Source organism: Falco naumanni, chromosome 2, assembly GCF_017639655.2.
Source record: "Falco naumanni isolate bFalNau1 chromosome 2, bFalNau1.pat, whole genome shotgun sequence".
In the NCBI taxonomy this organism is placed as follows: domain Eukaryota; kingdom Metazoa; phylum Chordata; class Aves; order Falconiformes; family Falconidae; genus Falco; species Falco naumanni.
The window spans coordinates 71,474,268-71,497,357 of NC_054055.1; the positions used below are offsets into that span (position 1 = coordinate 71,474,268).

The window sequence follows — 23,090 nt, forward strand, 5'->3', positions numbered from 1 at the left end:
GTTTAAAAGGAGCTAGGGAAAAGTAGCGAATATAGAAATTGGCTGGTAATTCGTGAGTTCTAATGCTAAACTTTGTTACTGTAAAATTGTATTGTGTTGTCCTTCATTATCATGAAGGATGAGGAATACAGATGCTTTCTATCAGTTTATGGCAGGAATTTTTGAGGCTTTTTTGGTGGAGGAAGTTTTGAAGTCGTTCTTGTACACAGGTCACACAGGTCTAATAATCTGTTATTATTGTTATTGCTGGTCTCAGGCTTTTGGTTCTGTATCACCTGTCCCTCTGTCTTGGCTATAGCAGGATGTTTTTTTAAATCTGAGTGGGAAGAAATCTGTTACAGGTTGTTGGATTGCTGGCATACTGAGGAGTATGAGGGTGAATAGACAGTGTGCTGAGGGGTTCGATAATCAGATGGGTAAATTTTTGCATTACTTAATATAAAGGCAGAGACCGCATAAAGCCCTTTATTGACTAAGACTGGACATCCGGTGGAGTGTCCCTGCTTTATATTAGCAGTTAAGGTAAGACAGGGTAAGGCAGTTTGACATAGTCTGACCTCCTGTGAAGGTTTTTATGCTAGAGGAAGGTGTTAGCCCTTGGAAAGGGCATAAAATGTAATTGTTTTGTTTTGATAGTATATTTCAACAGCTAGTAATCTTCTGTTAAGAGCGCGTGTCTGTCTTGTGATTAGAATTTGACTTCAGCTTTCACTAACAGAAGAAGGGGAAGGGATTGCTCTGCAAGACAGGTCAGCAGTATCTTGTATTTTCCTGCTGGGTATGCATTTAAAACTAAAAAATAATAATAAAATAAAAATAAAAATGTATGTCTTTAATATTTTTTGATTAAATGTATAGATTGACTTCCTAAAATCTTGTGTTATGCCTGTCTTCCTTAGTCCCCTCACAAATTTGTAATCTTCTTTTAAGGACGTAACCCCCTGTTACGTTTTTTTTTTCAGTGATCTACATATAGGTAAAATCTCCTCTTTCTTTGTACACTGTTGACTGTGCTTCCAAGATGCATGTCACACTTTGACAAAGCGTTAAGTTGGGATCTTGTCTTCAGTTCTTTATCCATTATGACTCCAAAGCCTTTCCTGGAGTCAGTAGTTTTTCACTTTGCTGTTTTCCAAGTGTTCAAGGTATGGCTTTTTGTTCTTTTCCTGGATTTATAACCTGAGATTTGGCGACAAAAAAAAGTAATTTTTTAACATAATGCTTTATCAGCTGGTCCCGATTGTTTTGTTTACCACAGTGCCAGCTTTTGTGTTGTCCGCAAATACAATCAGCAGTGAATTTATACATGCTTCCACATCTTTGAGGAAGATGTTGAATCTGCTTATACCTGGTAATGGTCCCAGGGCAGCTCTCCGAGTATCTCTACTCCAAAACAACTCCCCTCTGACAGTTTTTGAGGTTTGTTGCGTAGGTTTTCTTAATCAAACAAATCTATAATCTTACAAGAAAATCAGGTAAATTAAAAACCTGCCTTCCCTATGCATTTGTGCCCCACTGGCTTTTCTCTTACTTTGCCCTGGGTAACTCTCAGTGCTCTGCCTATAAATAATGTGGTTCTCTGCATCTTCCTTCAGTGCTGGGTCAATGTACGCGCCCTTCTCATCCGTTGGGTTTTGGTGCTGTTTTGATTCACTGATGCTACGTGAACATCAGTAGTAAACATTGTTCTTCCAGGATCCCTGGTGGGGAGCTGTCCAAGCCTGTTGTCTTTAAAAGGCTGTGATTTGATTGATGATGATGAACATTGTCATCAGCTACAAATAAACTACAGTGCTTAATGTGCTTAATGCTGTCAAGCTCTGTATTAAAATTGAAGGGTGCTAGTGACAGTGTCTGCTTGCTTTCTAGCCAAGTATTTTTATGAGGATGGCTTTCAGCTTGCACAGTATGCAAAGGAACTCCTATTTTGTCTCCATTTTGTTTAAAAACACGGCATGGTTCATTAACTTTGTGCTAAACTATGACCAAAGATAAATGTTAAAAATAGCTTATGGTTCTGTGTGATTTTGAAGCAGAAGTGCTTGCATGGAATTTCACCAATGACATGTGGCAGAAAAGTGAAAAATTAAAGCTGCATCGCCTGGCTTTTCCACCCAAATTCGGATCATATTGAAGATTTGAGCTGGCAGCTCCCAGCATTGGGGAAGTGCAACAGGCCAATTAAAATTCTTGCACTAGAGCGGTGCTGGGGCTGGCTCAGCTGGTACTTGGCAGCCGTCCTGCAGGTCATGCGCGGCTGGCTGGAGGAATCCAAAGGAGCTGTCTGTGTGCGCCTGGTAATATCCCACTGCAGTGTTTGTGGCACGTGGGAGCCCCTCGTACCTCCTGCGAGTTCTCACAGCGTAGCTTGTGAGTAAACCTGTCGTCGTCTTGGTGTTTGTGCACCGTGCGAAAAATAATGGGATGAGCCAGAGGCGGACAGTGCCCTCTTCTTACTTTCTTTCAAATGACACCGGAGACGGCTGGAGCAAGTTAAATCCCCCCCCGGATGGCAGCATGGTGCAGAAATGAAGCGAAGGGGCCCAGACTCGGGCTGTACAGCAGTTTCAAGAGATGTAGCGGGCCGAGCCCGCTGCGGTGCAGCCGCAGAGGGGGCGCGGGTGCGGGTGAGCGGAGGAAGCACGCTGTTAGAAAAGGGAAAAACACGGCGGGCACCGCGCGGGGTACGGCTGAAACTTCATGGCCGCGGTGGGGGCGCGTCCCGCAGCCGTGACGTTCTCCTTCTCGGGGCCCGCGCGTCCTGCCGGCAGACGGGGATAGGGGCGACGCCCGGCCTCCGTCTCGGGGGTCCCCGCAGCCGGCGGTGGCGGCGCACGCAGAAGCGGGGGCCGGCCTCGGTAACGGGAGGCGTGCTGGAAGCCGGCGGCGCCCAGCCCCGGCGGGAGGGCCGTGCCGGTGCCGCCCTCCCTGCCCGCGGCGCGGAGCGGAGCGGCGGGGCCGGGCGGCCGCAGGGGGCCGGGCCCAGCCGCGGGGCGGGGCCGCCGCTCCCCGTGCCGTCACGAGCGGGCGGGCGCCGGCGCGCAACGGGCCGCCGGGGTGCGGGGCCGGGGGCTACCGCGGGGCGGGGCCCGGCGAGCCGAGGCGGCGGAGGTGAGCGAGGGGCAGCCGGGGGGCTCCGGCCGGGGGCTGCCGCGCCGCGCTGCGAGGAGGGGGCCGGAGCGGGAGGGAGCGCGGCGGGGGGCCGGAGCCGGGGCCGGCGGGGCTCTCAAGGCCGAGGCAGGGAGCGCCGCTGACAGCGCGCGGGGGGGGCGGCCGTTGGGCGGGGGGCGCCGCCGCTGAGGGCGTCCCGGGCGCGCACCGCCGAGCCCCCATCTTGGGGCGGCCCCGGCCCCCGCTGTGCTTCGTGCGGTCGCGCGGTCTCGGCCATCGCTGTGGTGGCTTTGTCGGGGGGCGCGAGGGGGCTGCGGCTGCGGCCTCGCCGCCGGTGAAGGTGCGTCCTGAGCCCCCGCCTGAGCCGGGCCGGGCCCGGCCGCCGTGTGTGAGGGAGGGCGCACGGACAGCGGTCTCGGGAGGAGATGCGAGAGGGAGATGTCAAAAAAAAAAGAAAAAAAAAAAAAAGAAAAAAGGCGGAGGGATGATGTTGCTTTTAATATGTGATTCGGGGGGCTGTGTGCTTGAAAGCTCCTGTGCGGTCCCGCGCCCAGATGTTTTTACGAGATCTGCGCCTTCCGGCGCTGGCCCGGGCGCTGCTCGCCCGGCTTTGTGCTCTGGGCGTGTGGCGCAGCGGCCGGCGGGCTCCGCGCCCCCAGGCCCGTCCCCGCGGCGGCAGGGTGGCCTGCGGCCGGGCGGTGCGGCGGGGAGCGGCGCGGGGCGGCGGGCGGTGCGGCGGGGAGCGGCGCGGGGGCGGCGGGGCCCGTGAGCAGCGCTGCGCCCGCCGCACCTGCGCGCTGTGGCAGCGGGGGGTCGCGGGGGCGCTGGGGGCGCAGCAGGCCCCGTGCTGGGGGAGCTGCGCGCTCGGGGTCGCCAGCGGGAATCTGAAAAAGCGAAGGACAGAGCCACTGCGGCCCGGTGCCGTGTGGTGCGGCCGGGCTCGCTCAGCTCTGCTGCTCCGGCGGCGATGCTGTCCTTCGAGGAATAGGAATCGGAGAGCAGAACCTGGCGAGCAGAGTGTGCAGCGGGAAGTGACGGGATGCTTAAGAACATCTAACCTCCCTTAAGTTGTTCCAGATTGGCTTTTACGATGCCTTCCTTGTGTAGAGAAGTCTTAAAAGGCAACAGATTGTATGTTTAGTTTGGTGCATATTTCAGATTTTTGCCCATGAATTAAGCTAGATTATGGTAGTGAGTTACAGTAGAAATGCTTTTGCCCTGCCTTTGCAGTACTGGTGCACCATCATCCGTTTCACGTGGCTTTGATGGAGCAGTGTAAGAATGAAGTTGCAGCTTTGTCCCAGGGGTGTACATGTTCCTCCATACAAGGAGTGAAGCCAACATATGCAGGTTAGCGCTCAGCATGGACTACATAGATGGTACAGGGGCTTTTGTCTGGACTATGTTGCCAGTAGCTCTTCATCTGCAGACCAATATGATTATTTCTGCAGAAGTCGGTAGTATTGAACTTGTCTATGTTGCTAGTAAAGAGCCAGCTGGGAAGGTCTTGCTGGGTTACTTTTCAAGCAGCAGAAGCAGAGACACTTCTGTGTTTGTATGTCCTCAAACTCTAAAGCAAGGGAGATGAGGTAGCAGAACCCTGTTGTCCTGAAAGCATGATTAGTAGTTTCCCCTTGAGGAACCACCATTTGCTAATGCTTTTTTTCAAAAACTCTTCATTTAAAAACTTACTAAGTTCTTTTCCTGCTTCTGAAGTTTTTATTTCAACGGGCTGCCTTGCTTCTAGGAACTCAGAAAATGCAGTATCTTGCCAATTTTTTTCACAGGTCTATCTGACTCTCAGTGCAAATGTTAGGCAGGAACAAATGGGAGGGTGGGGTGTGGCATACATGTATTTTTGGCAAGAACTTTAAATTTGGTATTTTTAAATTTAGAAGTTCTGGCACTTTCCAAACTTTGAGGTGGATGTGACCTCTTTTATTCACTGCTCTCTGCTGGCAGTACCAAGCTGTTACCAGCTCGTGATTTCAGTGCTGTTTTCAAGTATCTCTATCTAGGCTATATACATTTTTCTTGAAACATGACAACTTTGCCTGTGATTTAATTTATTTTTAATCAGCTAATTTTGACTTAATCTGTAGTGGGTGGTAGCTTGTAGGGATCCATGGAGAAACAGTCCCTGCCAAAATGTGGCAAAAGAGCTGTGTGATCTTCAGAGGGCGTTTGGTTCTGTTACTGAAGACAGTGACCTCTGCAGAAGTTTACTTGTCTTGTTTGCTGTCAGCTGAGACAGAAGGCTGTACCCCTAGTAGGGTAGTAGAATTTTCAGTCTTCAGATCTCAGATATATGGAAGGTTGGACATCCTCAGTGGTCTCTTAGACCTGTTTAAGTCCAGTCTGGTTGCACAGGTGCTGTGTTAAATGGAAGAAGTTCTCCCTGTGGAGTGAAATGGGTGCTCTGTTTCCTGTATGTTCTAGGCTCCTTAATCTCTGTATTATTGTACTGGAATTAGGAAGGAAAATAAGAAGGCCAGGGACCCCTTTTTGGTTTTCATTTCATTGTTAAGATTTAATTAAGGATTCTGGCATGTACTTTGTTACAGCAAATTTTCATTACTTAATTGCTAGTACATAAAATACACCTTTAGAATATAAGACTACCTCTTGGACCCACTTTGTAGATTACTTGTTGGAAAAACTTCCGTGTTTCTTGCCAGTATGTGGAGAGCCATTGCCTTGCTTGGAGATGAAGTTTGAAACCTCTACCTGTTGCCCTTGAAGAGAGAGAGTAGATAAATAATGCAGGCAGCGTAGCTCAGAGCTCTCTTACGTGCTTTTTGCTTCTGCTTGTCACTTCCCATCCTGTTTCTTTTCTGACAGACTGGATTTCCTCTCTATTGTTGGATTATTTACCTAAATCTCAAACAGATATCCTTTGCAGAAACGCTGTTGAAAAATGTTGACCTTGGAAGAAGAAAGCTTTGGAGTGTCCATGTCTGTCAGAGAGATGGGCATAGCCTCAAATTTGTTTAAATCATACCTCTTGCTGCTTAACCTAATATGATAAGCTCTTTACTATAGATGAAGTTGATTCTTCTGACTTGTGGTTAGAAGGAGGATTTTCCTTTTCCCACTTCACGGCTGCTTCCTGCTGCCGCTGCTCTCCTTCCTTTGCTTCCCATGTTGCGTTCTCTGCAGCACTCCGGTTACTGTAGGGGAAGTGTCGCCAGAGATTGGCAGTGTGCGAGGCAAAACCAAGGAAGAACCGTGGCAAAGCAGGTTGAGAACGAAGTTTGGACCAAGTGAAGTAAGGAATATAACAGGGGCATTTATAAATTAGGGACCTGACTGAGAGGAGGTCATGTGTCTGGGCTGCACAGGGATGTGGTAGGGTCGTAGCCAGCTTTTGTGGTTTGTATGGCTTGTGGTGAGGGAGGTGTGCAGTAGATAACAGAAGGCGAACTCCCCAGACTTCCCCAGCAGTTGCTGCTGTATTTTCCCTGTTTCAGAAACTGGGGTTAAGGATGTTGCATCTGCCAGCACAGGTGGATGTTGAGCTGCCACTTCTGTCAGCCCACTGAGCCAGCCACTCTTCTGTCTCGCAGAGGAAGGGAGGTGCCAGCACTGCAGAAATATGTTAGCCCTTCTTGAAAACAACGTTTAAAAGCTGTAATAAAGTGTATTCACTCAGCAAGAAGGCTATCCCTGGCTGTTTATACTTCCACTGAGTGTGAATTTTATGGTATTTTTACCAAATATGCCATGAAGAGTAAATAGGGGGATTAAAGTACCAAGGTACATCCGAACTTGGCTAAAATCATCTTGATGAAATATGGGAGGGTAACAGTTTCCCCCCTGATATTCAGGCAAGTTCAGGTCTTGATCTTGGATGTAGGAGACTTTCTGCGCAGCTTTGGAGTGAACATGTGCATCTGTATTCACTGAAAGTGCTCACGGCATACAGCAGTGAGATACCACTAAGACCTTACATGAAATAACTTCAAAATGGTATTTTGAAAAAGACATCCGTGAGCTGTTAGGTGTAGACTTGGCCCACTTGTGGGAGTATAACCCCTTTGATAGTCTTGTATTTTTCATTAAGGCCTGCATCTTGTTTGTGGCCTACCGCTCTTGCCATGCTGACGGAGAAGCCTGCTGTGTGAGAGGTGACGCTGTCGAAATACAGCTGTATTCTTCCAGCTTGTTGCAGGCAGAACAGATTTTGTGGAGGAGATAACTGAGCGAGGTGAAAGGGAGTAAGAGGCATGGGAGAAAAGGAGTGTACATATAGAGGGGGGACATGAAGGGAAGAGCAGGGAGGATGAGAGAGTAGGTGGCCCACAGGGGAAAGAGGAGAGTGATAGAAAAATGCACGCGGTGTGTTTCTGATCTATGTTCATAGCACTCTCCGGTGGAGCACTTCAGAACTGTAGTTTCTGCAAAAAATGTTTCTGTACCTGTACCTCCAGCTGGTGTGTGCTTAGGGAGAATGCAAAAGCAGGGGCTAGGCTTTAGAGCTGGGCTTCCCTGGCATATGCATCCTGGACCCGAACATATGGGAAGCGCGAGGGGCCGTGCTGCTCTGAGTGAGAACCTGCAGACAAGGGCCCGGTACGGGGTTTGTGTGCTGCTGACTGCCATTGCTGGATGCGTTAGAGAAGCTGGGGTTGTCTGCTCTCACATGCAAGAAGTATGGAAATAAGATTCCATGTGCAACCTCAGCTCTCTGTTCTATGCTGTCTTCCCAATAAGCAAGCCTGCTTGCTTGAGAAAATAATATTTCTTACCATCCCTCTAAACTTTTATAAGAATAGTTATTCTTTCCAAGATACGACTAATTACAGGAAGCGTCTATGTACAGATGTTGCAAATCTTCGGAAACTGCACGCCTCAATTCCTTGGGGCAGTTTACAGCTAAGGTACCCTTGCTGCAGTGTAGCAAACTGTACAGAATTCTATAAATATAATCAGTGCCTGCGAATGCCTCGCAAATGCCCAGTTTCTTCCTTTTTTACAAGGCTAAGAAGTCCAGGTTAATTCTGTGTTCGAGTAGCTGTTTTACCAGGTGGTACCCTGCTGCATCACTGAGGTTTCCGTAACTTCCTTGCAGTTACAGAAGCACTTACAAGCAAAATGAGCTGTGCTTAGAAAGAATTTGATGCTTGGAATTTCTCCTTGCGATGAGTAGGACAAGTCTTTAAGGTAAACAGTGGAGGCACAGAGCATACTAGATTTGCTGAGGATTTGTTCTTCCACTCATTCTCTGTCACTAAATCTGTTGTGTTGGGGAAAGTGCAGTGCTGGACTTACTGCTAGGGTTAGGCATTGGGTCTTTCTGTAATTCTGGTTTGTGTTTGTTTAAGCCTTAACCCTTGCAGTCTGAAGTGCGGTTTCAGGCTTTAGAAGAAATTTTCAAGAATTGTCCAGTCTTTAAGACTTATAATAAGACTTCAGAATTAATTGCTTTGTGTAAGGTGTCTTAAAAATACTTGCCTGCTTGGAATCTGTGCTGTTCTTTTTCTGCGTTGTCTCTGTGATGACCAGTATTAAGGGAGTAGTTTTTCTTAGGTTGCTAAGCCTCTAATTGTTCTAGTGCTCTTTAGAAAAACAACTTGAGGTTTTTTTGAGTGTTGCTCAGAATGAAGTAGTTATTGGTAGACCCTCTCATGTTATGCACCCCACTCCCCACCCCCCCGTTATCCACCTGGATTTCTCTGTGCATCTTGTGGTGTTTTGTCTTGTCTTGCCACCAACAGTTCTTTTGATCCTGTAGCTACTTTTAACACTCACTCGGCTGAAAATTACTGTGCCTCCCACAGCAGGGCAGGTGGAAAGAAATGTGTGCCTGCACTTCAGCAACTCTCGTGCAAAGTTCAGTGGCTTAATTTAAACTGTTGGTTTGACATTTCTGAAGAGCGGTCCACTCAATCTGGTCCAGTGACTTTGCTTGGGAGGCCATAAACTTGAACAGCAGCGTGGTAATATCTTCAGTCACCAGAGCTACTTGCCTAGCTCAGTGTGTGCCACTTTTTGGTTATATTTTTACCATAAAGCGGTAAGTATTAGAACATTGTTAATTTTGATAGCAGTTCTGAAAATGTCAGAATTTACTGAAGATTACAGCATTTGTTTTTAAAAAGGTGCTTGTGTATTGTCTTGTGGAAGATGCTATGTATAAAATGAAAAATCTGGGATGAGTCTTCCTGTCCGGGTCCAGAAATCTGTAGAGCATTTCTCAGGTACTTTGTGAGTACGGACATCGTCTGCACAAGAGAATTATGCTGTGGGTATCTTAACCCTTCCAGTTTTTATGGGTCACTTTTTAAAGTTTAAAATTGTACAGTATCACACAGACAGATATAGCAACAATTAATACGAGACCAGTAGATAATACTGTCAGTAGAAAAGTCACGTATGTCTAGCCATGTTTAAAAGTCAGTGCACAGCCGAAAGCTAGGAGGTAGCCTTGAGTGACAAACTTAACTCCCTGTGCGCTTGTGAACTTGCTCTGCTGTCCAGTTGCATACTTCTAGAAACATGGATGAACATGGTCCTTGAGGTTTTCTAGTCGTCATAACTATTGCTCCCAAAGTGTGGGTGAATCATCTCTCACAATTTCTGGGATTGGCAGAAGCGTGGAAGTGTTTGGCATTATTGGTTCCATGCTGAATGGGAAGCAGTGCTGCCCCAGACAAACAAGATGGTTATAGGCAGGAGGACAGTATTTTAAACCACAAGTGACCTACCCTGCTGACACAATAGCTGACTTAAAAGATCAGTCCATGTAACCACAGTTTGGCCTCACGGGTTCCAATTATGCTGAAACTTTACTTAGGTGATCTGCTCCTCTGTGTTGTATTTAATGCACAGGAGGGGCCTAATGTGGGGATGAACCATGCAGTCATCTGCTCCTCTGTGTTGTATTTAATGCACAGGAGGGGCCTAATGTGGGGATGAACCATGCAGTCAAGGGCATCAGTGAGTGTGACAGCTTTATTTGTTGCAGAAATTGGAAGTTGTACAGTGATCAAAACAGGGGGGATTGAAGGAAGAGCGGGACAAGGTGGTTTTCTAAGTGAGAGCTGCATCCTTCTGGAGGCCTGGGACACAACCCTACCGCTCCCCGCAGTTCCTGTGTGGTGCAAGGCAAGTCTTTAAAAATTGTGCTTTTGCCATTGGTCAATATTTCTGGGTTTGGATGCCTGATCTAAGATCCAGTTTCAGTTTTACAGAACTGCTAAGCCCTCCCAGCTATTTCTTCATATGTTACGTAAAAGACTGTATACTTCCAAAGTTGAATCATGGAATGTCTTGAGTCGGACATCCCAAGCTAGTTGATACTTTATTCTTTCTGCAGAAGAAGGCTGGTTCTCCCTTGAAGTCTGCGTCCAGTATCTCTCCCATTCCCACAGCTGGTTACCAGCCTCCTTGCATCAGCTTAGGCTGCTTGCCTTGGGTTTCCTCCTGATGCTGCTTCTCCAGTGTCTTTGATCTGCCTATACCTGTCTGTTCCTCAGCTCTTTATTGCAATGATTCCTCCCAGCCAAGTAATTTCTGACTTTATTTCTACCCCCAAACTTCAGTCCTGGTCTTTTGACACCTTCGTTTTCTTTAAGCCAACTTTGCCAGTATTGCTCTTCAGATCTATTACTTCTTCCTCTGCTCCTTTGGTTTCGTTGTTTTTCCCCATGCTTTTGAATTTGATATTTCTTTCATAGTCCCGAAGGTTTGTCCTAAGATACAAGGTCTGTTGGCCCAGTTCAATGTTCAACCAAACTGTTGTTGAATGTTTATTAAAAGAAACTGTTTTCTGAACCCCATGGGCTGGAGCAGTGAGCCTGCTTATAGGGCAGTGCATGTGCGCTTAGGTCGCCTTTGGAAATCAGGAGTACTCAGTTTTTTGGAATCTTTGGAGATTTTAGTTGTGAGTGAATCTCTACAGGATCTGTGTTTACTGTGATTTTTAAAAGAATTTGGGTAGAAGGGAAAGACTGCCAGGTTTTTTTGTTTTTTAAATTTATGCAAAACATTGTTCCTTTAGCCCTTACTCTTGGCAGCAGCTGAACTGTTTTAGCTGAAGCTAGTGATTATTCTTTAAAAATCAGTCTGAGGCAAACACTCAGCATGAAAAATTTCTGGGCACACACTTTGGGAAAATGTAAGCCACTGAAAACAGTCTTTTAAGAAGTGGAGTTGAACAGCCATAGTTATGGGTGGTGATGCTACTGGTCCCACCTTCTGATTGCTTCTCTCTTGCTGAAGGATTAGAAAGTGCTTCACAAAGTGTTAATTCACTTCATATGATCCTCTGTGTCTCAGCTATTGTGCAGTAACACAACAGCATCATGTTTGGCATGCAGTGGCATATAAGAGGTTTTAAAACAATGTGGGACTAGTGATGGCATATAAATGACTTGTCTGTTAGAAAATGGGGGAAATCTTGCATAGCAAGGAACTGCTTTCAATGTAGCCAGAGACTTTCCTACTCTTCCCCTTTTAGTAAGAATGGTGGAAATGTTGACTTGCATCTTCGTATATATGATATATATCCAAACTATTTCTCTCCCCAGGCAATGTACCTTTCCCAACCAACTGTGAGGAAGCATTTATTGAGCACTAACTCAGAACGTATGGGTACTGCCATCTAAGTTGTCTGCATTACTTAGGGTTTTTTTTCAAGTAATAGACAGACTTCATCTTAGAAAGAATATAAGAGTTGAGAAAACTACATATGCTCTGACTGAATCTTTTTGACAGTATGTTTCTTTTGGCAAGAACAGATTACCCAGGAATAGTTATTTTTTCCTGTTGGTTTGACCCAATCTATATTTTAGTAAAATTACCCTTTCCAAGAAGTATCGGTAAGAACTGTATTTCTGGTAGAAGTACCAGCGGCTACAGGAGCGGTGCCTGAGCCACAGGCTTCCAACGTGATCTGTAGATTTACTGCTTCTCTTGAGCTAGAGATGGATATGGAACAGTCCTTGTTAATTCTACATCAGGTTCTCACATAGCTTTCTATCTTTGTGATTTCTGCGTCACGGTGTCTGAAATGTTCTGTACTTAATATATTAATGGTAGGTTACTGTTCTGTGTTCCCAAGAGGCTTTCCAGCTGGGAGCAAGTAATCTGTTATGACCAGAAGGTTATAGACTATAAAAAGAGAGCACAGCAGAACAGTCAGTCAAGAAATCTATGTGAAAGCTTCTATAATGAGTGAATCTGCAAGGAGAGTTTTGGATGTGTGTGCTCTATTCAATTTTGAGAACACTTCAGATTAAATGTCTAGTTAATATGTTGAATGAACATGCTTACATGAGATATTTAGCAGTTCTCTTGTATAGCCTAAGTAGCCCAGTTACAGTAGAGCAGTAAGTGTCCAGGTGCTGTCAGGAACTGGGAACTTCAGTACCCTGCAGATTTGGATGTGAACTGAGCAATTGTATTAAAATCTTGTAGGTAAAGGAAGCATGCTGCTGAAAATGGACTGGTGAGATGTAAATGAAGCCATTAGAAGTCATCACAGGCTCACTGTTGGCTCTTTGTATGTGAACTGTGCCGCTTTTCAGTGACTGCATTATGCCTGTTACTTCTCAACAGGATAATACCGCCCTGGGAGAAGAGACGCTGGTGTAGTGGAGGCTTCTGCTCTGTTGTGTAGAAGCAACTCAGCAATTAGAGTAGCTGCTAAGCACAGGGAGACTTTTGAGAGCTGCTCTAAAAACACTGCTCTTCAGTCCCAGCAGAAGGCAGGTATGTGGGGAGACAATGGGGAATGAATTGTGAGGATCAGTGTTTTTCTAGTGAGATATCCCTTCTCAGGAAGAGCAGTGAAAACTTCTGCTGTTTTGTTACGTGAATGTCGTGTCTCATCTAGATGTTTCAGGGGCTAAAGACCTGGCATAGGAATAAAAATTCTTTATTTCTGTGGTTCTCTTAGGTTGCATCCTTGTTCTGTTTCCTTTCTGTTGCTTTGAAGGGATAAAAGCAAGTTCCCTTACCTCAGAGTTATCTCAGGGTGCTGCAGCTCGGAAAGTACTACGTTAGTTCTTACTCTTGGAACAGTAGTGTCCTGTTGTATTACCATCTTGCTGTAGCAGTCCAGGGTTGCTTTGAACATCTCTTGTCTAGCTTTGGAGCATTAAAATCCCCAAAATATTTGTTCCTGGGGTGTCTGTTGCTGTGTGAAGAAAGAAGCCAGCAACACAATCCTCTCCACTGACATATATATGAACAGGATAGTTCATCCCAGGAGTTACCATTGGAACCTGCCTTCCCTTCCACACCACGTCTGACAGGTAGGGGCTGGAGAGAGTCACAGTGGTACAGTAGTTCTTCTGCAAGGGTGCTCCTGAGGGTAGAAATTTACTTTGCTCTAAGTGCACCTTTTTCTCTCTCCCACTTCCTACTCCAGAAATTTGCAGTTGAGACAGGCAGCAGATGATAGGAGGGAAGGGGAAACAGTTATTTGAAACAGGTTGTGAGAATCCAGTGAAAGGTTCTTTTAGGGGAAGCCATGGTGGTCATGTCTCCAGTAAAGGAAGGTCATGAGTAATTGTCTCTAGAACAGAGGAGGTCGTGAAGCCTCACTTTTGCATGCGGCAGTTAAAAAAAGATGTCAGGGAACGTATGTGGCAGTAGTATTGTCAACCTTGGATGTTTGGAAATCACAGGAAGCCTTCAGAATTGTGAGGGTTGTTGAAATAATCCTGCCATAGACCTCATATTTTTCTCCCAGCTTTGCGAGTTTTTAGGTAGCTCCCAATCTTGATGGTCTCCATCACTAATATAGAGTAAAATAGCATGCTGTATGGTCGCCTTATAGTCTGCTCTTCCTGGAAACACTCGTGTCTTTAAATTTTTTGTGTCAGTGGTACTGAAGGTCTAACATGCATCCTTCCCTCTTTATGAGTTGACTTGTAAGGTATGTTTCCAGACTCTAGTCTGATAGTGATAAGGTGAAAGGTTTTGTCTTTCTTATGTGTAATACGCGCTTCAAGGACCTGAGACTTTCAGGAGAAGGCTGGGTGTTGTGAGACTTGGGTAAAATGATCAGAAGGACCAGTGATTCCTGAGGGAATAATTGTTGGAGATTCTTCTAAACATCTGTGTTTCACTGAGGCCCTTCAGAGTAGTCATGAGGATGGGCAAACCCCACCCTTTATATAGGCTTCTAATTATGTCTGGATTTGTGTAATTGTATATGGTTGACTGCCTTAGGGATTCATGGTGCAAAACTCCGCACAGAGTGCCAGTTTGGTGCCGACATCATATTTGTGTGTATTGTATCTACCTGGAACATCTACAAAGTGAAAGGTTAGTGAAATGCAAACAAATCCATTTTATGGTGTTTCTGCAGCAGAGCAGTATCAGGAGCTACACAGTCTCTGAAGTAGAGGTTTTGAGCCAAATGTTTCATGGGAAGCATTTACTTTCAGGCTGCTCCTGTAGCCAGTACTCTGACCCTCCCTGTTGTGATGAGTGCCCTCTCAGAAGCATTCTGAGGTTCTGAGAGCACAGTGTACCCCAGTAATTTCCATCTGGGGCCTGCTACTGAGATACATAAATTAGACCTTGCCAACAGTTGGCCTAATTTAAACTGTAATGTCTAAGGACTGGAGGACGCAAGAAGTGGTAAAAAAAAATATCTATGTTCTTACCCTTTTTTTGGTTTATTGTTTAGCATCTGGGATGGAGAGCCCATGAACACATACACCTCTAGGGAGGGTAATGTGTGGCTCTGGAAGGAGAAGAGCTTCGGTTCACCTAAAAGTGTCAAGAGCTCGGAGAATAAAAAAAGAAAATATGCATTAGGTCTATAACTAGAAGGTAGTGGGGATTTTTTTTTTTCAATGGTCCTTTTTTGCTGCAGTTAGGTTTGCAGATTAGGATTAGACTAGAATTGATACTGTTTGAAGTGGTGAAGCCATGAAGGTGGCAAGAGATATACCTGAACAGAAAGGGTACTTGCAGAGCACAAGTTGAGAGGCATGAGCTCTCTGTGAAAGTTTGACAGGATTAGGAAAAGCCATATTTATGAGTTGTAGGCAAACAGACTTTTAAATACCTTTACATTAATTTATGGAGAAGATAGGGAAAATATAATTTACCTGTCATTATTTTTATGATGCAGCTGATGGGGAGGAGATGATGAAAGACCCTCTAGATTTATGGTCAAAGATCATGAGAGCATAATTTAGAGAACTGTGAGAAGCAAGGCTTGAAAAAACAAAACAAACAAAAAAAACCCAAGAAAAAAAACAAGGAAGAGGAACAGTGAACTCTGAGGGAACTTTGGTATTACTGAATTCACAGAATTAGCAGTCAGAAACTGAAATCACCCAAAAGTCTAAAAATTGGAGATTTGCATTTCTCAGAAAGAAAATGAAAGGAGAAGCAGCCCTCTGCACGAATGTTCAAAATACTGAACAAATGCTTGAAAGGAATACCTTCAAGGCACTGTGTGAATTAGAGGGTCTAGTACAGAGGCTGTGTAGAATTCCTAAGTGATAGAATTTCCTGTATTTTCTGAATCAGCCTCCTAAAGCATAACAGGAAAAAAGAAAGGCAGAAAGTGAAACATGAGGTTCCCATGTTGACTGCTACAGATAACTAAATTAAAGAAAACTATTAATAGCAGCTGATACAGATAGAAATAACATTTCACTTTGCATGATTATCCTAAAATACTGTGTCTCAGATGCTTTGATCTTAGTGATGCTGATTAATATAAAAACTTCTTTAATGGTTACCCTGTGGGTAGAAAGACATGCAAATGTAGTTAATTTCCAGAGAGGAAGAGAGGTGACTTACGAATAAAACTATGGTTGCCCAATTGACTATGTCTTCAACAAGCCATTGACACCAAAGAAATGGCTTGTTACCCTGTTGTCAGTAATCCACAGTCATGATCTCAGCTTTCCTGTTTCCATCAGCAGCAAGATACATACCAGTTTCTTCTCTCTTGGCCCAAAGAACAGCTCTTTACTTCTGACTGAACGCTGGTTTAGGATGTTTCTTAAGGTGGGACTCATGTGGCTGTTGTGCGTTTGCGCTGGAACTTTGATGCGTTGCTAAAATGTTAGCTTGTAGTCCTTTCTGTCTGGTAGGTCTGAGTGCCATGGCATATTGGGTGTAAAAGGTTTTTTGTTTCCTACTGAACCCAGATTAAGAGGGTAACATCCCATGAGTAAGCAACTCCTCTGTCCCCCTCTAGACTAGGCAGCATGAGGGTTGGTTCTGCTCAGAGGAACAGCCTCTGCCTCTGAAGAGCTGTTTCCCGTCCTTCCTGAAGCGAAAGCCTTCCCAGGCTCTCAAATGGAAGTCAGCCCCCTGCCCCATCTGGTTGCTTGCCTCTCTGTTTACTTTTGAACAGCTGTTGCACCCCTTTAACAAGGTGAATGGGTGTGTGTTGAGGAATGGTTTGGTTAATAGTATTTAAATGCATTGTGCAGGTGGGTAACTGTAGGGAAAAGATCGTTTTGGTTGCTTTTTTTAGTGGAGGTACTTTGTAATAGAGTCTTGCGTTTGCCTGAGGTTACTGTTTGCAGACAGGAGTGAGGTGTCATGATGCAGGATATATTTGTGCTTTCCTGTTGTGGTATGTGTGCTGGGTGTAGACCTGGTTTTCTCCTAAATGACGTGTTGCACGGGGCTGAGAGCAGGCATTGTGAGTAAGGTAATGGGGGAGGTAGCTGAAGGTTGAAAAGGAAGATAAAGCTACATATTTCCTTTTTACGGTCGGGTAGTTTTGTTTTGTTGTTTTTTTACATGGTTTTGGGCATTCATTTGAATATTCTTAAATAACATTTAGTGAAGATTTGTGTGCGAAAAGGTGACTGTGCTTGTGTGTGTATATAGCATGTGCTCATTTTTATCAAAATACCAGCAGGGTTGATAACCTTTCTCTTCTTGTGACAGCCCAGCTAAAGCCATTTTCCATGTTGCCTTTCAGGCACGTGTGCTGCTCTTGTCCCTCCAATTTTACACTAAGAAACTCTGCCATATGCTGTTCAGACCTGATATTCTAGCTCAGTGTGCTTCAGATGCTCAAAAAAGTCCTTTCCCAGAGACCGCCTCTTCTGTCACATTTACATTTGACAGTGATATTTTGGTACTGATGAATGTGTATGACATTGCATTTATTGGGTGCTTAGTTTCTCCTCAGCATTGAGTATTTGGTGCTAGCAAGGGTGGAAATAGGGGCAGGGTCTAGGCTCAAAAAGAGAAGTGTTCCTGGCAGTAATGGCCAGTGTGGAAATCCTTGAAATGACACGTGATGAGCAAGTTCGTAAGATGAATAGTAAGGGAGCGGTCTCCTCTGGAGAAAAGGAGGGACATAAAGCTGGAGTTGGAGGTCTGTGATGTCCCTGTGATTTTTAGTGGAAAATGTGGTGGTCAGGGGAATAATGAGAGGGACCTGTTGGAAGGCTTTGGAAATGTGATACTGTCAGGCTGATTGGCCTACTTTTCCTCTGAAAAGGATTTGGTTAACAACTGTGTGAAAATGTACCAAATGAAAGTGTAGCTCCACATAGCAGCAGCAGTCCCTACCTGTCGGAGCTGGAGTTTCTCTCTTCCATCTGCTTGAATCTGAATCTGTTGCTGGCAGCAGTTCAACCTCCAGACTTAAAACCGAATTTCCATATTCAGAGCACTAGATGTTGGCTTTCAGATGGAAGTAGAGACAAGTTATCTAGTAAAGAGTCACAGAAAATCTGCTGCTGTCTGCACCTTCACTTTGCTGATACCACAGCTTTTAATATTGCACTCTTAATTAGCTTTATGCCCTGCTTCCATTTCTTGGTGCCAGGAGAATGCTTGAAGCGATGTGGGTTTGCTCCTGTTGTTGAAGTACTGATTTCAGGCAAAGTTGAAAGGCAAGTGTGGGGGAGAAACATTGTTGCAGTTTGGTAACATGTTTAAATAATTATTGTTTTGAGGTGTGATGTCTCAAAACCAGTTGTCTGTAATTTTAATAGAAGTCTTTTTTTTTTTTTTTTAGTTTGGTGTTAATATAAGAATATTTTGGTTTTATGAAAAGTGCATGCAACACTTGAGATGACATTGCGTAGATTATCTATTTTTAATGCCAGAGTTTTAGCCTCTCTAGAACAAGTTATTTACTTAATCATACTCTGTTGGATCTTATCTTCTTCTTTTCCCACCCGTCTTTTTCACCCACAATTTAAATGGCTGGCTAAGGATGTGTTCTTTAGATGCATTAGCATGAAATTTTGCAGATGGCCACTAGTCTTAATACATGTGAAGCTGTGATCACAGTTTTCTAAACAGTGCCAGAGATGCTGAATTATGTTTGCAATATTGCCAAATCTTTTTAATCAGTCTTGACTGAAAAAATGATGGCATAAATCCCAGATTAGTAATGGTGCTTCAGTGAGTCATTAGCAGTGGTTGTCTAGATCTGATTGTAAAAGATACTTTTTTCAGATGTAAATGAGCCAGTGCAGGGCAGAAATGGAACTGCTCTGGTGTGGCTTAGGTAGAGACATTTTTAGGTTCTTGGGCATCTATGAGAAGATGTAATAATTTGCTCGACATAGTATTTTGTAGCTGGAATCTAGAATGGAATGCTTTCTGCTGAAAATAATTTATAACTCAGTTCAGGTGCTGTTTCTCTGTTGTTGCATCAGCTGTTTGAGCTGAGACTAGAGCAGAGTGGAGAAATGTGGCTTAGCCCAACATCCTGGTGAGGTGGTAATTGCACAAGCAACCATAGACTCCCGCTAATGGTGGCTAAACAAGGCAACCCGTATGGTGGGGAGGGAGCACGGGGGCCTGGATTGTGTGTGCACATACATTTTAGTGGTAGGGGTCAGTACTGGGGACCTTCATCTTCCCTGTCCCTGCTTTGCTGGGAATAGGAGGGGAAGGGCTGTTTGTGTGTTGCCTGCCCTGAGTGGAGAGCCCCTCTCTGCCACTCACAGTGGTACCCACAGGTACCAGTGCCAGGCCAAAGTGCACAGTAGAAATGTTTCATGCTAAACTAAAATATAAACACTCATCTGCAAGGACTTTCAGACTTGCAGTGTTGTCTCTGTAATGACTATGTTGGGGGACATTGGTGGTGGTGATTTTAGGCTGGCTATCAGCTGTGTAAGAGAATTGTCCATTGCAAAAGGATTTTGTGCAGCTCTGATACAAACCAGGTCTCCTCTTGTGAGGCCGAAGGTGTTTGTGAATGTGGTTGGTTGGGGAGTTTTGGGTTTTTTTTTTTTTTTTTTTTTTTGTTAAAGTTTTGAACCGCTGAAAGGTTGTGTTTTGACAGCTCAGAGGGATTAAGTCTTAAACAAATAGTGTATAAAGTTTGAGCAACAACAGCATATTTTCCTTCATGCTACAGGTCTTGAACTGGAAGGCCTGTTTTTAATGAAAAAAGACATCTACACAGAAAAAAGGCCTCTTTGTTTAGGTCACCTTAGTTTCATACAAGTATTAAAACGATCATTTGCAAAGCTCCTGTCCAGAAATATTTCTTAATTATGCAGGCTTAGGCGAGCAATGTGATTAAACTTTTTCCTTTATTCAGACTAAGAACTTTGTTTGAAGAACATGAATCACTTGTCTTCTGCTTGGATTGAATGCTTCTTCTTTTAAAGCGGTCTATTTCTGCTCACTAAACAAGAAACAGGAAAGTGAAATGTTCAGTGTTTAAATCCTACTTGGAAACATCTGCATAAAAAAAATTATGTATATTTTTTTCTAGACATGTGCTCAAGTTGTAAGAGAAAGGATATAATAGGCTTTACTTTTAGCAGCAATGATGTGTCAGTTATTTTTCACCTTGCATTTTGTCTGGACTCTTTGAATAGTGATCACTTTTATATGTTCAGACATATATTTCTAAGATATTTGTTTAGTGTTTCACTCTTGATATCTAACAGTCTTACTGTTAGAAACAGAATTTTACATTTGTATGCCAAAGTTTCAAGGCCAATATCCATGAAATAGCAGTATTTCATTGAACCAAAGTTTCAATGACATCTGTGGTATCATATACTTTCCAAATTCTTTAGCAATTGTATGTTCCAGGTTTTAGAGAAAAGTGTTTTCTCAACTAAAATTGCAGCAAAACTTGAAATCTAACTTTTGATGTAGGTGTTAACAATTCTGTTTTCTAACATACCTCCAATAAATGAAAGTTCAATACTATTTTGCCTGTGTTACAGTAGTAAAAATCAACTATTTAGTAAAAGCTCTGTAAAATCACTAATTGTTAAGCCAAAGTATAGTGTCTTGGACAGTAGAAATACTTGGAGATCTCAAGATGCAAATAATCTGGGGCTTTCTTCACAAAGCAGATGCAGGAAGTTTTGTATTTTTGTATTGTCACTGATCAAGTTTATAATTATAAAACAAACAAACCAACAGTAAATGTGGCAGCACGTTTATTTCTATTTTGTGAAGAAAATAATTGTAGAGATTTCATGATTTAAGTTACCATTTTCACAGGATTTTTAGAAATTTCCTGTATTTTTGTTTTTTAGATTGTGATTTCAGATTGTCTTTGACTTTATAGTTAGTGAAAAACAAAATATTCGAGAAAAACAGTAAGTTTCTGGAGTTTATATATCTCACTGAAGTGTATTTTTATATTTGACTTTGAGATGTTTTCTTGATGAAGGAAATGCAAACTACTTCAGACCAAGCATGGGACAACAGTATCTGTAAGCTAGTCAAATTCCTTGGTGGTTTTTCTTCAGTGACTTTAGTTCAAATAGAAGGGAAAAACTATATTCTCATGTATAATTAATAGATATCAACATCTATTTGTACAAAGATGGTTTCTACATAAACACACATCCTGTACTCTGGCTTTGTGACAGTTCTGTATTTCTGTGTGGTTTTATTTTGGCGTGCTGTAAAACCCTGAATTTTGTTTCAGATGCTAAACTTGTTCAGATCATTCTTTTTCCCCCCCCAGACAATTCTAAATGTAATTAAATGTATTGCACTGTATTATTTCAGTGTGGTTTTTTTTTTCTTCTTTCTTTCATCCTTCCTCCCTTTTTAAGTAAAGAAAACAAATCCCACAAATATCATTTAATATTTTTGGATTCCCACATCTATTTATGGCTGCTTGCATCATGGGGGAAAAAATGCAACATGGCTCATAGGATGGTGAAATAAAAGGCTATATGTGGCTGTTAACTGGTGAGAGTTTCAGTCCTTTGGGAATATCCCAAGAAAAAGTATAAGGGCAAACATAGTAGTTCTTTAGGTTTTGGGGTGGTTTTGTTCATTTTTTGGTACAAGTCACTATCTATATTAGAAGCTGCAGGCTTTCCGCTCCTTTACTGCCTCTGATTTTGTCCAAAGTGATTGCTGATAGCAGGGATGAACAGCTGTGGGTGGACAGAACCCAGTCTGTGACCCCCAGCAGTGCAAGAGGAGATGTGTCAGCCTCACAAAGAAAGCACTGTGGCGCTGGGCCGAGTGTTCAGCATTTCCCTTAGTTCTGTTAGTTCCTAACATACGCAGCGCAAGCGTGTGAAGTTATGCTGCGTATGGACTGTGGGTTTCCTAGGTTGTTATGCCGGGTACTTCTTTAGTCAGCTGTCTCTTTCTGGACAGTTGAATGAGGCTGGGGGTACTGGATTTGCTAGGTGTGTTTTGAATGTAAGTTTGGTTTTACAGAGGGATGCCGAGTGTATGACAGTTGCTGTTTGTTACAGTGCAATCAGTAATGATCTTGCTTTGGAAAAAGTATGTGTTCTTTCCCATGCAGTGTGAATGCAGGCTTTAAGACACAAAATATTCTTGATGCCCGAGACATTGAAATGAGTGCTTTCTTATTACTCGAGGAAAACAAAGTATAAAAAAGGAGACAACTCTTGATGGTAAATTATTAAGATAATTTATTTGCTGGACAGAATTGTTGCTACCCTTGAAACTGGCATTTGATTTCAGTGAAAATGAAAACAATTGGTAGCTGTCTCTTGTCCAGTGTGTTATTCGGGAGCTCTCCAAAAACAGTGAAAAGGCCAATCAAAATATTATGGGTTTTTTTTTCTTTTGAGCTGTTGGCTGCTTTCCTCTTTGAACTTGACCTAATAATCACAGATTTGCTTAAGAGAAAGTTCTGGGATACATTTACCATTTTTTGGCTATGGGCACAGAGAGATCAAATAAATGAGACATATGTAGATGGTTTTCTGCTCAGAAATAGGTGTGTTCAGAAATATACACATCTGTGGGTGAGAAACACTTACAAATATGCAAACTTCAACGTGCAAGTAAATTAAATATACACAGAAAATCCTAGATTTGGCTTTATGGCTGTACAGGGTATATATTCAGGTAAGTAGGGACAACAAACTAGAAACTTTTGTGCATAACAAGATAGAATGGAGATTTAATATTTTCTGATTTTTTCTTTTTTTTCTTCTTCTTTTTTTTAAAAAGAATTTCAAGTTCTGTTTTGTTGCAGGATCTTAAGTAGCTGGCAGTATGTGAATGGAGTTCATAAGTACACAGAGAACAAAGACTACACAAACCCCTCGTCTTTGCTTATGAAACCTGCCAGGTCTCCAGCTCAGGGAGTCTTTTTTCTTGGCTCTACTTGGTATCATTAAAAGCTGCTAAAGCCAGTCTGAATTGGTCGGAACAGACCTTTTACAACCTGGATGTTTTCCTCCTTTTTTTGGTCTGATTTGTCGCTTCCTTTGACATCACTGGGTGTTGGATCAAACCTTTACTTCTGTGAAAACCTTAGAGACCGGAGATGAAAAAAGCATCTGTAAGTTTTTGTAGCAGGATAAAATGTAAGTTATGCAGGAAGGAAGGAGTGCTGTTATTTAAAACAGCCTCATAATTTTGTCTTGGTAGCAATTGTTACATTTGTTGCAAGTTCATTAACTGACTTCCTACTGTGGTTTGTGCTGCTTGTGGTTACAGGCAATTAAACCTGAAAGTCTCATGATCAACACTTGCTGTAGGTTTAGGTGGAGGCAGATGTCATCTATTGTACAGGAAAAGGCCACCTTCTTGCATTAGAG

General features: G+C 43.5%; 1 protein-coding gene across 18 annotated transcripts in view; it reads left to right on the top strand.

The window, feature by feature from the left end:
- The first annotated feature begins 3,096 nt into the window (after positions 1–3,096).
- The window catches only part of INPP4A (inositol polyphosphate-4-phosphatase type I A), a 131,462-nt gene continuing 111,468 nt past the window's right edge, over positions 3,097–23,090 (top strand). For 3 of the 18 annotated variants that reach the window (XM_040584786.1, XM_040584779.1, XM_040584782.1), the window contains exon 1: positions 12,566–12,825. The gene's annotated coding sequence lies outside the window, so the exon portion shown is untranslated. Of the gene's footprint in view, positions 3,112–12,563; positions 12,826–23,090 lie in introns of those variants that run through there. The other 15 variants (XM_040584780.1, XM_040584783.1, XM_040584787.1 and 12 more) reach the window with 8 other exon arrangements.